The sequence below is a fragment of the Dermacentor silvarum genome, chromosome 6 (assembly GCF_013339745.2).
Source record: "Dermacentor silvarum isolate Dsil-2018 chromosome 6, BIME_Dsil_1.4, whole genome shotgun sequence".
Lineage (NCBI taxonomy): Eukaryota > Metazoa > Arthropoda > Arachnida > Ixodida > Ixodidae > Dermacentor > Dermacentor silvarum.
In genome coordinates this window covers 127,434,831-127,446,543 of record NC_051159.1, presented here as the reverse complement: position 1 = coordinate 127,446,543, position 11,713 = coordinate 127,434,831, and the positions used below count along the sequence as shown (strand labels likewise).

General features: G+C 45.4%; 1 long non-coding RNA gene across 1 annotated transcript in view; it reads right to left on the bottom strand.

The window, feature by feature from the left end:
- Positions 1 to 3,165: 3,165 nt before the first annotated feature.
- Positions 3,166 to 11,713, bottom strand: part of LOC119455953 (uncharacterized) — a 77,030-nt gene continuing 68,482 nt past the window's right edge. Inside the window, exon 2 of the long non-coding RNA XR_007467556.1 lies at positions 3,166 to 7,502. This is a non-coding gene — a long non-coding RNA (uncharacterized LOC119455953). The remainder of the gene's footprint in view (positions 7,503 to 11,713) is intronic.

Below are 11,713 nucleotides of genomic sequence, written 5' to 3'. Positions count from 1 at the left end.
TAGGGAAAGGGAACGAAGACGCCGATAATACCGCTCGGGCAGCTCTTGAAGACACACAGGAAGAGGCTATACCACTTTCACGGTCCGACGCAGCCAGCAGACTTCAAGTGCTTGCACAAGAGATCACGCTCTCTCTATAGTGTACACCAAGCAGCCAGACCAACCGGAACAGTCGTCAATACCACCTGCCCTCTTTGAGGCATCTCTGTATGCCAACAGGATTCCGCCGAAGAGAGGGCACTCTGCTTTATCGCTTATGGCTAGGGGTGGCATTCACGAAATCTTATTCATTTCTCATTGGAATTGCCGACAAGGCTTTTTGCAATGCCTGTCTTTGCGAGGAGACGCTAGAACACATTCTATGCGACTGTTCTGAATATAATGTTCAGAGACAGTTCCTGGCGTCCACTCTAGCGCACCTTGACAATATACCAATGTTAGTTGAAACAATTCTCACATGTCATCGACAAAAGACATCACAGCTGAAGGCGATGAAGGGACTACTTAGGTTTTTGAAAGAAACGGGCTTGGGCAAGCGGCTGTGACAGTCATGTCACGTACCACGCGAGTGACGGACTGTGACTGGCGATGTATGGGCTGTGCTATGTGCTCTCTCTCTCTCTCCTCCCCATCTTTCATCCTCCCCCATCTTGCTCCCATGTGTAGGGTAACAAACCGGTTGTGCTGAACTGGTTAACCTCCCCGCCTCTCCTTCTCCACTCATTCCTTCCTTTTGCGTTTAGGACGTTGTGATTTTTCATTAGATGGACTTGCATGCTCCTGTGGATCACATCGAGAGGCCAAGCATGTTCTTGTTGAAAACGATCGTATATACAGGGCAAAGGCCGTATAGCACGTGTATAGTAGAGCGTATAGAGCAGATTCCTGTGGAATCAGAGAAACTTTTCACAATCGCTTTTGTTCAATGTTTTATATCAGCTAACCAGGCAACTTATGCGGTATTTAAATGGTCAGTAAGGATTACGGATCACGAGTTTTTCGTGAACATATAGTGATGTATCATGCTGTAAAAGCAACATTTCGCGTACTTGTGGACTAATGGCGAACAACTATTGGTCGCCGGAGTACTACCCTGTACATCACCATCTCTCAGGCAACTAGACGATATTGGAAAACTTAAGTTGAAGTTCACAAGGTGGCATATATCAGGCGTGACACATATCGTCTGAACTTGCGGGCCTTGTTCATCAAAATTGGAATTCGGGAAAGCCAATATGTCCGTCGACGCTGCTTTACTAATTGAGGTCTTCTCGGAAGAATCTTCCATTAAGAAAGGAATTTGCTCGTATTTACACTTTAATTGTGCCATGCAGATATTGACTTACGAAAAGTGCATCGTGCGCATCTCCCTCGAGTGATCGTACACTAAACGCGAGGCTCACCGATGTCTGTCAAGAAAAGGTGAAAGTATAGCAAAAGTACCGTGGCGTCCGAGCGAAGAACAGCCCCAGACTATACAGGCCTCTCACTGATTCCGGTAGCCCTCCGACCTGTGCCAAAGCTTTGACGATTACAGCGGCCGCACCGAACAACGCGTTCGCTTTGTTAACGCGAGACGTGATGGCCGCCGCGGCTAAGGCGAAAGTCGTGCTCGTCTGGGCACGAGGAAAAGTGCTTGCCTCTGGCAGCACCACGCGGCGGCTCGCCGCCTGATCGAGCTCCCCACCCTAATTCGTGGCTTCCGTCTATTTATGCGGAGGAGAGGGGCAAAACTGGCGTTTCCGCAGCAGGTCCAGGTTGGCAGCGTCGCGAGGCTTGCTGCCCAAGGTCTCGCGCCGCTCTCCGATCGGGCTTCCGGTACCCGCCGCCCCGAAGGCACGGGATACACAGCACAGTCTCTGCGCGCTCCAACGCCGACGGTCAGGAAAGGGAAAGCACGCTGAAAAGAGCTGCACGAGTTATTGGCAGTTCCTCCTATTCGGAGTTTCTTGTTTCTTTTTTTCTGCTCACGAACGGAAAGGCAATCCAGGAGACGCCAACGGGGATGGGCGTAAGTATGCAAGCATGTATGGGCAGGCAGACATCACGCAGTGAGGAAGCTTGCTCCCCGTCCGCCGGCGGGGAAGGTCATCACTGTTGGATGTAAAGAGGGAGGAGACGCAGGTGAAGTACTGGAAGGACGTCGTAGCCAGCGAACGTGCATTCTGGTCACGACTAACCTCACCTGCAGGAAAAGGAAAGAATTTGTGCAACTCGAGTTTATTTCTCTGTCTCTCCGTATGTGCCCCAAGCGTCATTTCAGTTGTGCTTATACCGTGACCGGCCAACTTCACAACGTTCAGCCAACGCGAGACGTCCAGTGAACGCCAGGTCGGGCAGACTGGGCGCATAGCGTTGGTGGTCTCCGTCGCCCAGATTGATGGCTCAGGATGTCAAGACGTCGTCCTAGCTTACGTTACACTGAGATCCTCAACAAGCAACCAACGAAAAGCGCTTAAATGCCCCATCGAGGGTTTTATTAAATTTCTCGACGATTTTAGCTTCCTAGAAAGACCCAAGACAGCCGCTTTGAGCTAGCTGTATAGGCGAAGTTCTTCCTATTTGCCTGGTCGGTAGAAGCCCTGCACCCAGCTGCAGCTTATCAAGTACGGGAGAGGTGCATTACATGGCAAATTAGATAGATAGAGAGGGAGTTAAAGAGAGGAATTTTAATGAGAGAAGAGGGGAGAGGTCGGCCTGAGTGATGTGACTCTAACCTGCTACTCCTCCCTGTGGAAAGGGTTTGGTGGAATGACAGATACAGGGTAGGAAGACGAAGGTGGTATGGCGAAGTTGATGATGATAACTGCTCCATTGTCGACTGTTCCTGTGCAACCCACATGTGCATGCTTCACGGCGCATCCCTCTTGACCGAGAGGCGCCCAGGTACAGGAGTCTAGTGGCATGCATGATTTGAACAGCTGTTCTCGCCACAGGCACAATTTAGCGAGATAGCAGCTGCTGCAGGGCGTCAATTATGGAAAAGTAAGATGTGATGCAACATATATCATGTGCAGATCACTTGATTTGGTGTTACTCAGTAGCTCGTGACTTGTCCTGAAGTGGATCACAGTTCCTGCTAGCAAGATTCTCGCGAGGGCGTGGGTCATGCGAGAAAGCATGCCCTTTCCGGGAGCAATGGGTTCAGTATAAATAAAGTACACCTTTAAAGCAGCTGTAATGTTTATTTAATACTCAAGACATTCAAAAGAGCACATGGATGGCGACGCTCAGCAAGGTACGGATTAGCACTAAGTTGAGCACCCCACAATTAAGAGCCGTGTGCGTCGCATATTTCCGTAACACACGGAAGGAGAAGCCAAACTTCGAATCAGCAAACTTGTAAGACAATCTTCCTATATTATATACTTGATGACAATACAGCAAGAACAACATAAATAATATATGCATCATGGTTTACACCGGTTGTACCAAGTGCGAGCAACGATGTGTGGCATTGACTAGCATATGTTCTATGACTCTCCGTCAAATAGAATTTTTGCTGAATGGCATAACATTTCTAGCAGATACACATCTCAGCATGCAGCTGACTCCCAGAAGACAGTTTCCCCAACACATATATTCTTTCGACATCTGAGACGCACATTCAACATTGAAAAAACTAACTTTCTTCGGGTGTACTTTGTTGTATATGTCACTTTGAGTGTTAGGGAAGTTTCTAATACACGTACAATGTCCCGTTAGTAAACGTCGCTACAAGAATTCGAACATAGCAAGGATAAAGTGTGTCCACTTGTGCACACAGACAACGCTAACGACAAAATAGGGACGTATATGCGTTTGCAAGCAAAACAAATTCGGATGGGGGTGTACTAAGAAGTTGACATTGAACATCATTCAGCCCTAAGCAAGACAAATGGTCACAGGAAAGTGGAGACGAAAGTCATCGACAGTGTGCAAACAAGGGAAGCCTCAGCATGGAGCCAAGGCTTCGACAAGTGTGACTTGTCCTTGTCGAAGCGTTGGCCCAGGTAGAGCCCTTTCTTGTTCACCCACTGTTCGTCGCATCATTCAGCCCGCTTTGCGTTCTGAAGTACTTTTGGTAGTTAGGTCCGTTTTCCGGTTTTATTAATTTCTGCATTATGTATCACTTTATTTTTACATGTCCGCGGCACAGAGCGCTAGCGAATCAGCGCGCAGAGTTAATCGACCTATGGTCAAGTCAGTCCACTGTCATTATTTTGCATGACATTCACAGCTCTGACGTGGTGTGAATGTGATACAGTCATTCTAGCGGGCGACTTGTAGAACGTGCTGCCTCGTCGCTGCTTCGTGAGGAGTCAAATTGAGCCAATCAAAACACCTAGAGCTCTCGCGATGCAAGGGGGGTAGAGTAGTTAGTCAACCTTCGATCATAGCAGCCACAAACTTATCGACGTGGCCATCTTGCTCCGGCGACCCTTGCGAAACAAACACGATATATAATGTCATACATATGCTGAGCATCTTCGGCCATTCTTGATTTCTGACCACCCCGTATAAGTTTTCTTCTGTCGCTTTATGGTACAATTTCGGATGCATGACAATTTTCTATTATATCACGCATTGATTCTATTAGTCTCTGTGGTAACCTTGCAAGCATACCTATACAACTTAGAAGCACCAAAATTGAAGGCTGAATGCGTCGAAGGGGCAAGGGATGACAGGCCGAGTGCAGGCGCAGCAGGGTGTACCGTGCACAACCCAGAATGCGCCGTGCGCCTTGGGTATACAGTTTCCTGAGATGCGCTTAACTTGTGTTCGGTTTAGAGTGGCGGAGCACACAGAGAAGACATGGTGAAGCCACACGGGCTCACTACAAAGAATGGACGACACCACGTTGCACAACAGCGGTAATTACGACACATTCCAGTGGTACAAATATTTCACAGCGAATGAGCTTTGTCAGATGTCCTCTGCACGCTACAGAATGTAGGCTGGCGGTTTTCACTACTTATACAGTCTTAGTGCTAATATGCTAGCTTTATGAGCATAACAGTGATACACACATACATATTTCAAAAAAATAATATATTTTAGCTATCAACCTTGTTCGTGATTTCTTCTGCCGGCTGGCAGTACACTAAAAATTTGAGCCACTTCAAAAGTAAGATAGTCGTAAAGAATCGTTGAACGTCATTAAGCTTTTCTCTGATGTGAACATCAACGTCGCGGCTGCATTCTGAAACCACCCAGCTACAAAATGCGCGAGTAAGAAATGGCAGACTCAGTCTGTCGTTTCTTTGAGTCGTTCCTGCATGCATACACTAAACATATATATTACTTCATACCACTTACATGACGGCCACATACACGATGGCCACATACACATCTGACGACCCAAACAGTCTTCTAATCATACACTTTACACAGGGAACATGGCGCATCATTAACTGTAGCATGCAACACAGCATAAGAAAAGTAAGCTGAAGGTTGCAACAGTCGGCAATAAATAGAGACCCTGTACAACATTTGTGCACCATGAGACATTTGGGAGCATGCGCTGTCGAACGTTTGTTCGCAGCGGAAGCATGCAACCACGGAAGGACCAAAAACGTTACTATGAGTGTAAAAGCAGTACAAGATGACGACTTCAATTATGGGAGGTGGTGAAAGATAGAAGTGAATTGTATCTACACAGCGATATTAAGTTGTGCGCAATGCATTGACTAGGAAATAAATTTTAAGGTATTGCTTCTTACGACCTATCAAGGGCATTTCCACAGATTGAAAAAGGATATCTCAAAGGGATTTGAAATATATAGCTTGTTCAAGACTTGTAAGAACTGGTACACCACACTATGTCTGCATAAAATTCACGATCAACCCTAGGTAAGTGCATTATTTATGAACAGGCCGATCAGCATCGTTTGCAATTTATAAAGTCAATATTCGTCCTGATCTTTCACTCGAATGGAAATGTTTTTGAACACAAACAAAGGTTTTTGTGGAAACCTGAGAAGTGCGTTTCGATGGTTACAAGATTCCTGGGAAAATTTAGCCCTTTGCAATGAATATACCGGGAAAATGGCCTGCAATGGTTCAATACAATCTATAACAACACTTTTCGCCTACTCATCGTAAGATAAATTATGATGTCTTGTACGCAGTTGTCAAGTGTACGCACGAAGAAAAGCCTAGCGGTGATGTTGGAAAATTCGCACAAGACTGTGCATGCTAGTGTATATAAGCAATATATATGTAAAAATATACGCAAAGATGCGAACTCAAACATGTGCACAAAATGTGGTTGCAAGTACCTTAGGTACGATCAAAGTGATAAGTACTAACACTAAACAAATGAACACCTACGCTTGCCGATATCTGCATCTGTAACACAAATACTGTCAAATAATCTTTGAGCACCTCCTGATGGGAAATAAAAAACTTTCTTCTGCTACAGCTGAGTACAAACCTTGCTTTGTGTCTAAAGTTCTTAAAATGCTGTCTTTACTTTTGGTATTTATACTTATCGGCAAAAAATTGCCCTTCTGAGCGGTGGCGTCAGAATATTTTTGGAAAATATGAATTTCCAACTTTATGGAATGCTACGTGATTTCTGTCATAATGAATCTTCCACGCCATGAATAAGTTTCGATTATTTCCCGTCATCTATTAATCTGTCATTTAATTTCTCTCAACTTAGAGTTCGATCGCCAGCGGTTCATCGCCCGTGAATGTTCCAAACTCCTGCAAAAAATTATTAAATGTATTTTGTCATGGTTTGATAATTGCTTTAATTAATATTACCTGAAGCGGACACCACTCTTGAAGCTTAATTATAACATGAAAGCGGCTCGCAGCTGAGATTGCTTCGATCAAGTGTTACATCCTCATTGCTATGGACAAAATAAGTGCACCTACAAATATCTTACTACCATCCATGTTGGGGCCTTGGCCACTCACAAAACGAATTTAGGGAGGAGAACTAAAACTCCGCGTGGGGTATCGCGTTCCAATGACTGATACCTGTGAACTATAATATGCGTCATTGTCGTGCACCGAGTGATGGCAGCGAAAAAAATGGACCTTTATACTGACTTGACTACGGCAGCAATCCTAATTATATCGCTGAGATTGTGCCCCGAAGGTGTGGAATAAACGTTGGAGAAACATAACTAATACAGCACACGAGAATTAGACACCATGCAATTTCTTTCTATCTAGAGTGCTTATATTCGTTCGAGCGTTTTAAGTGTCTAGAAACGAAAGCAGTTTTCAACCCATGACTAATCGGTTTGCCTTGTCGAGCGCTGCACGCCGATACTCAGATCTAAGGCTTCTTTCACGAGTGGTCCACGTGGTGCAGACACATTCTGCTTGTCCGACCGTGCACCTCGGTTTCTTTCCGCTGGCGCAGGCCTCAGCGACGACAGTGAAGCCGCTGTTCGTGCCCAGAGTCGAGCAGTCCACGTTCTCGCTCGAACTTTGTCTTTTCATCTTGTGCTTCATCCTTGAAGTTGTAGTCCTGCAACGGGTCCACGAACGCAGGCCTCGGTATCCTGAGCAGAAAAGGATAAAATAAAAAAGAAGAGCGATTTAATCCAATTTCATACTAAGAACAGAGGCATGAACACAGTGCCCTCCAGACCACTGAAGTAGACGTCACGTCAGTGCAAGTAATGCGACGGTGGACAGCTTGTCCCACATAATTCTGTGATTGTAGAGCTTGTACAGCTCCACTGTACTTTAGTTGACTGGAAGCATAAGCATATAGCTGAGTATATATATATATATATATATATATATATATATATATAGCAATACCCCCAATTTCTCAGCGTAACCACGGTGATGCGTGCAATACTGTTGCTTATAGCACCACGTTTGCGCTGAGCGAATAGAAACAGCGTACACGAGAAACGGGGTACATACGAAGAGCTCTAAGCTCTAAATGAACGACGACCAACACGGAATCGGGGTTCGGATGGGGGGGGGGGGGGGGGGGGGTGGCGTGCTAGAAAGGTTTGGGGATGGGGCCGCAGCTCTCACAGGAGACCGCATCACCATACACGTACAGTAGGCCTGTTCGGCGAAGACCGGCCTTCTCTTTATTTGTGCCAGCCCGGCTCGTTTCGCATCTGTTTTGCATAACGCGCGCCCGTGGAAACAATAGTGGTCACCCGTTCCCCGCTCCACCGACGCCATTCCCCTCTTTTTCTCCTTTTTTTTTTAATGTGGTTCCCCTCATGCACGGCCCGTTAGCTCCAGTGCATTGGGGGTCTCCAAATTGCAGGGGGAATAGAGTGAGCCCGAAAGGGCTTCCATAAGAGCGCTCAACTCTTTGTTCGCTTGTTTCGTGTGTACGTTGCGAAGGGGCTCGTTTCCGCCCGATATAGCGTATAAGAAAGAAGAATGTTTTCGGGATGTTGCTATATTGTTCGGCAATCTGCATTTTGTTTTATAGTGAATCCATGAGCAGTGCGGAATGTGCTCTCTGCTGCGCGTTCGCGACAATGATGTGGCTGTTAAGATATGTGTGCATGGCTGCGCACACCTAAGATGATCAGCCTGCAAGTATTGTTAAACAATCAAGTTGTTCAGCGACAGTTGCTACTTCCTAGTAATTGCAACAGCAGGTCCTCTGGCGCAATCTGTTGACACAGACCACGAAACGTGCAAATGCGTATAGGGCGCGTGTGCCTCTGTGTTACACAACGTAATTAGAGGATTCGATGTTTTGAACTGCACACAAGAGCATCGCCATAGCTTACAGGTAACATGTACGCTTATATCTGCTTTACTGTAGTCGCACGACACAAAGCTTTTTTTTTGCGTGGCGTCTACAAAATTGAATATAAACAATTAGAATTGAATTCTGGGGTCTTACGGGCCAAAACCGCGATTTGCTTATGAGGCACGCCATAGTGAAATGGAGTCTCCAGATTAATTTTGACCACCAGATAATCTTTACCGTTTCAATCCGGATAGATACATCGCAGGAACATTTAATGAATGGCACGGAGACACGTCATGGCCAGAGACGCGGAGACACCTCCAAGTGCTGTCGGAGGAGATGGTGCTGCTATAGCGTGTCGTAAGGCACGTGCAGAGAAATAAAAAAAGAAAATCGACATGGTAAGATGCTACTTTGTACTACTTGCGCTAAGTAACTATCTACGAGACTAAAGCGCTCCACCAATTTGTCCGTGCATTTCCTGTATCTGTGAAGTGCGTGGAGTAAGCACTTGAAAGCTCTCCGCCTTCATCGGGCTTTTAAGACGTGCCGTACAGAAATACAATATGTGTACACCATATATAGAGCCACCCTCGCCAAGTCATACACGATAAAGTACACAATGCCTACAGCCGTATAGACGGTGAAGACAAACATGTACAGTCGAACAAAGGGTGACGTCATTGCACTAATACATGAGCAAGCAGCCTAAGCGTCAGTGAATGAAACGGCAAGTTGCAATCTGAAATACTCTACAAATGAACCTGTCATTAGTGACTTGTGCAAGAAAACGCCTCGTGCATTTAATACGCAATTTTCAGATTGCAGAACTGCACTTATTACGTCGTGGCGATCCGTGGAATTTTTCCTTGTCTTACGCACATGCCAGAGTTATATGAATTATTTATTGACCAATAACTTGTGTAATTAAAAATGTGTGGAACGATCTTGCTTCTTGACTAATGTGTGCAATAGGGGAAATAAATACATTATATTGACAAAATAGTTTGGCAAACATACCGTGCTGTATGCAAATTTCCTGCATGATCTGACAGATTTGTTCAAAATTCTCACACCCTTTCCGGCAATCACCACAGTCTCGTTCTGCTTATCTCCACCTTCTGCATTTAGTTTTTCAGTAACTGCATATAAATTCTAATGCTACTTGGATCTCCGCACTTGCCTCGCTCTTTTGACACTGAAGTGAAGTATACACTTCATCAAGATAAGTCCTGTCGTTTCTCTGGATTGCATAGAGCGATGACAAATATCAATGTCATGATCATAATTATGTTTTCTAGTGGCATACGCTTTGAAATTGGGCGGCGACAAATAATCACTTATCTTGCTTTAGCTGATTAGGCTTTACTATACCTATTGCAGTCTAGCATATTGCCTATCTTGATCTTGTAAAATTACCTATATCTATATAACAACCGCGGCTCTATCGTTTCCCTGTATCTTTTTTTCAGCAACACTCTAAACGTCTCTTGCTTATCTCTACCACCAAATAAGACTCCCATCAGCTCTGAACCCTAGCGCTTCTGGAAGCTGGCCGTTCCCTACGGTCCTGACTGCGTGAATATATTGTCATTTCATTACAATTTGCTGACTTTTTTTTACTGCGCCATCCTATTGATCATACTTGCTCCTGTAAGTTTTTGTCCTCAGGCCTCAAACAGCAGGGCACTTCACTCTGAGTTATCGTACAAATTCCCCGATTTCTTGCTTGAAGTCTGTATAAATCTCTCCAGAAATTAACCATAACGACCTTAGCGATTGCTGTACAGTTGCTTTCAACTTAAGTGTAAGGAACTCATTCATTTTTTTCTGATACCATGGCAGCAATTGGATTTCGAAACCACGTTAACAAACTCTACACATATGTTAGCTTATTCATTTTCGACCTTGCAAAGGGGCTCAACGCTATGTGTGTTTCGAGAGAGAAAGGGGCTGTGTTTAATGATGAGTGGCAACGTCGTGGCAACGAAACTGGAGCCAGATAATGCCTTTAACCCACATTGTAATCACCGAATGCATCTTGCTCTCGGCAGCGTGCAGCTGCTGCAGCTAATAGACGGATAATTAACGCGATTAACGCAATCGAGATAGCCAGGCAATATATCTGCGCACGGGGACGGCATGGTCGACACGTGCGAATACGAGCACAGGATCATTACGCCCCCCCCCCCCCCCCCTCCCCTCCCTCGGCCACCTGATGATTTATGGTGCACGGAGCACCCATCAAGCAGAGTTTACGTTTTCTTTTTTTTTTTTTCCTGGCGAAGGATAAATCCTTGTTATGCTCGAAAAAAGAACTGACTCGTGTACGATATATCAAACATCTCGGTTTAAGTCCGAGTCGAGAAGAAACGATTATCAGGGGTGCGAAAAAAAAAAAAAGTGAGGCGCGACTGGGTCAACGTCTTTTTCGTTGCATGTCTGAAAATAAGAGCCGTGCTGGCTTTTTATTAGCGGTCATTATCTGCGATGAAATCTGTGACACTCGGCGCCCGACTAAGTACCCCCATCGGAAGCGACAAAGCTAGATGGGCGAACCATACAGTTTTCTAAAAAAAATTTACTAGAGAGAACTTTGGCGATAGTGTCTATACGAGCCGCAAGCATGGCGGTTCAGCAAGTCTGGGAATGATGGTTAGTGCATGGATTTGCCTAAACTTCGTCATTCTGGTTTCAGACGACTTTCTGAGTTAGAAATATTTGTCTTGAAAAGAAACATTGTGTTATAACTACAACCATGCACAATAAGTATGGGTGTGCGCATTGTGTTATTGTCTTTTGCGTAAAAAAAAAGAAGAAATCGGGACACAGAACCACAGCGACGTAGCTGTTCCTGCAATCGGCACAAGGAAACCTACTTCGTTCAAAGTCCCCTGCTACCACTGTAACGGTAAGCACTATCCAGAATCTTGCAAGATTCGCAGGACGACATGTCACCACTGCAAGAAAACGGGGATATGAAGGGACTCGTCCCTTCAGAAAACGCCAATGAAGGGGCGAGTCTAGTCAAAAGCC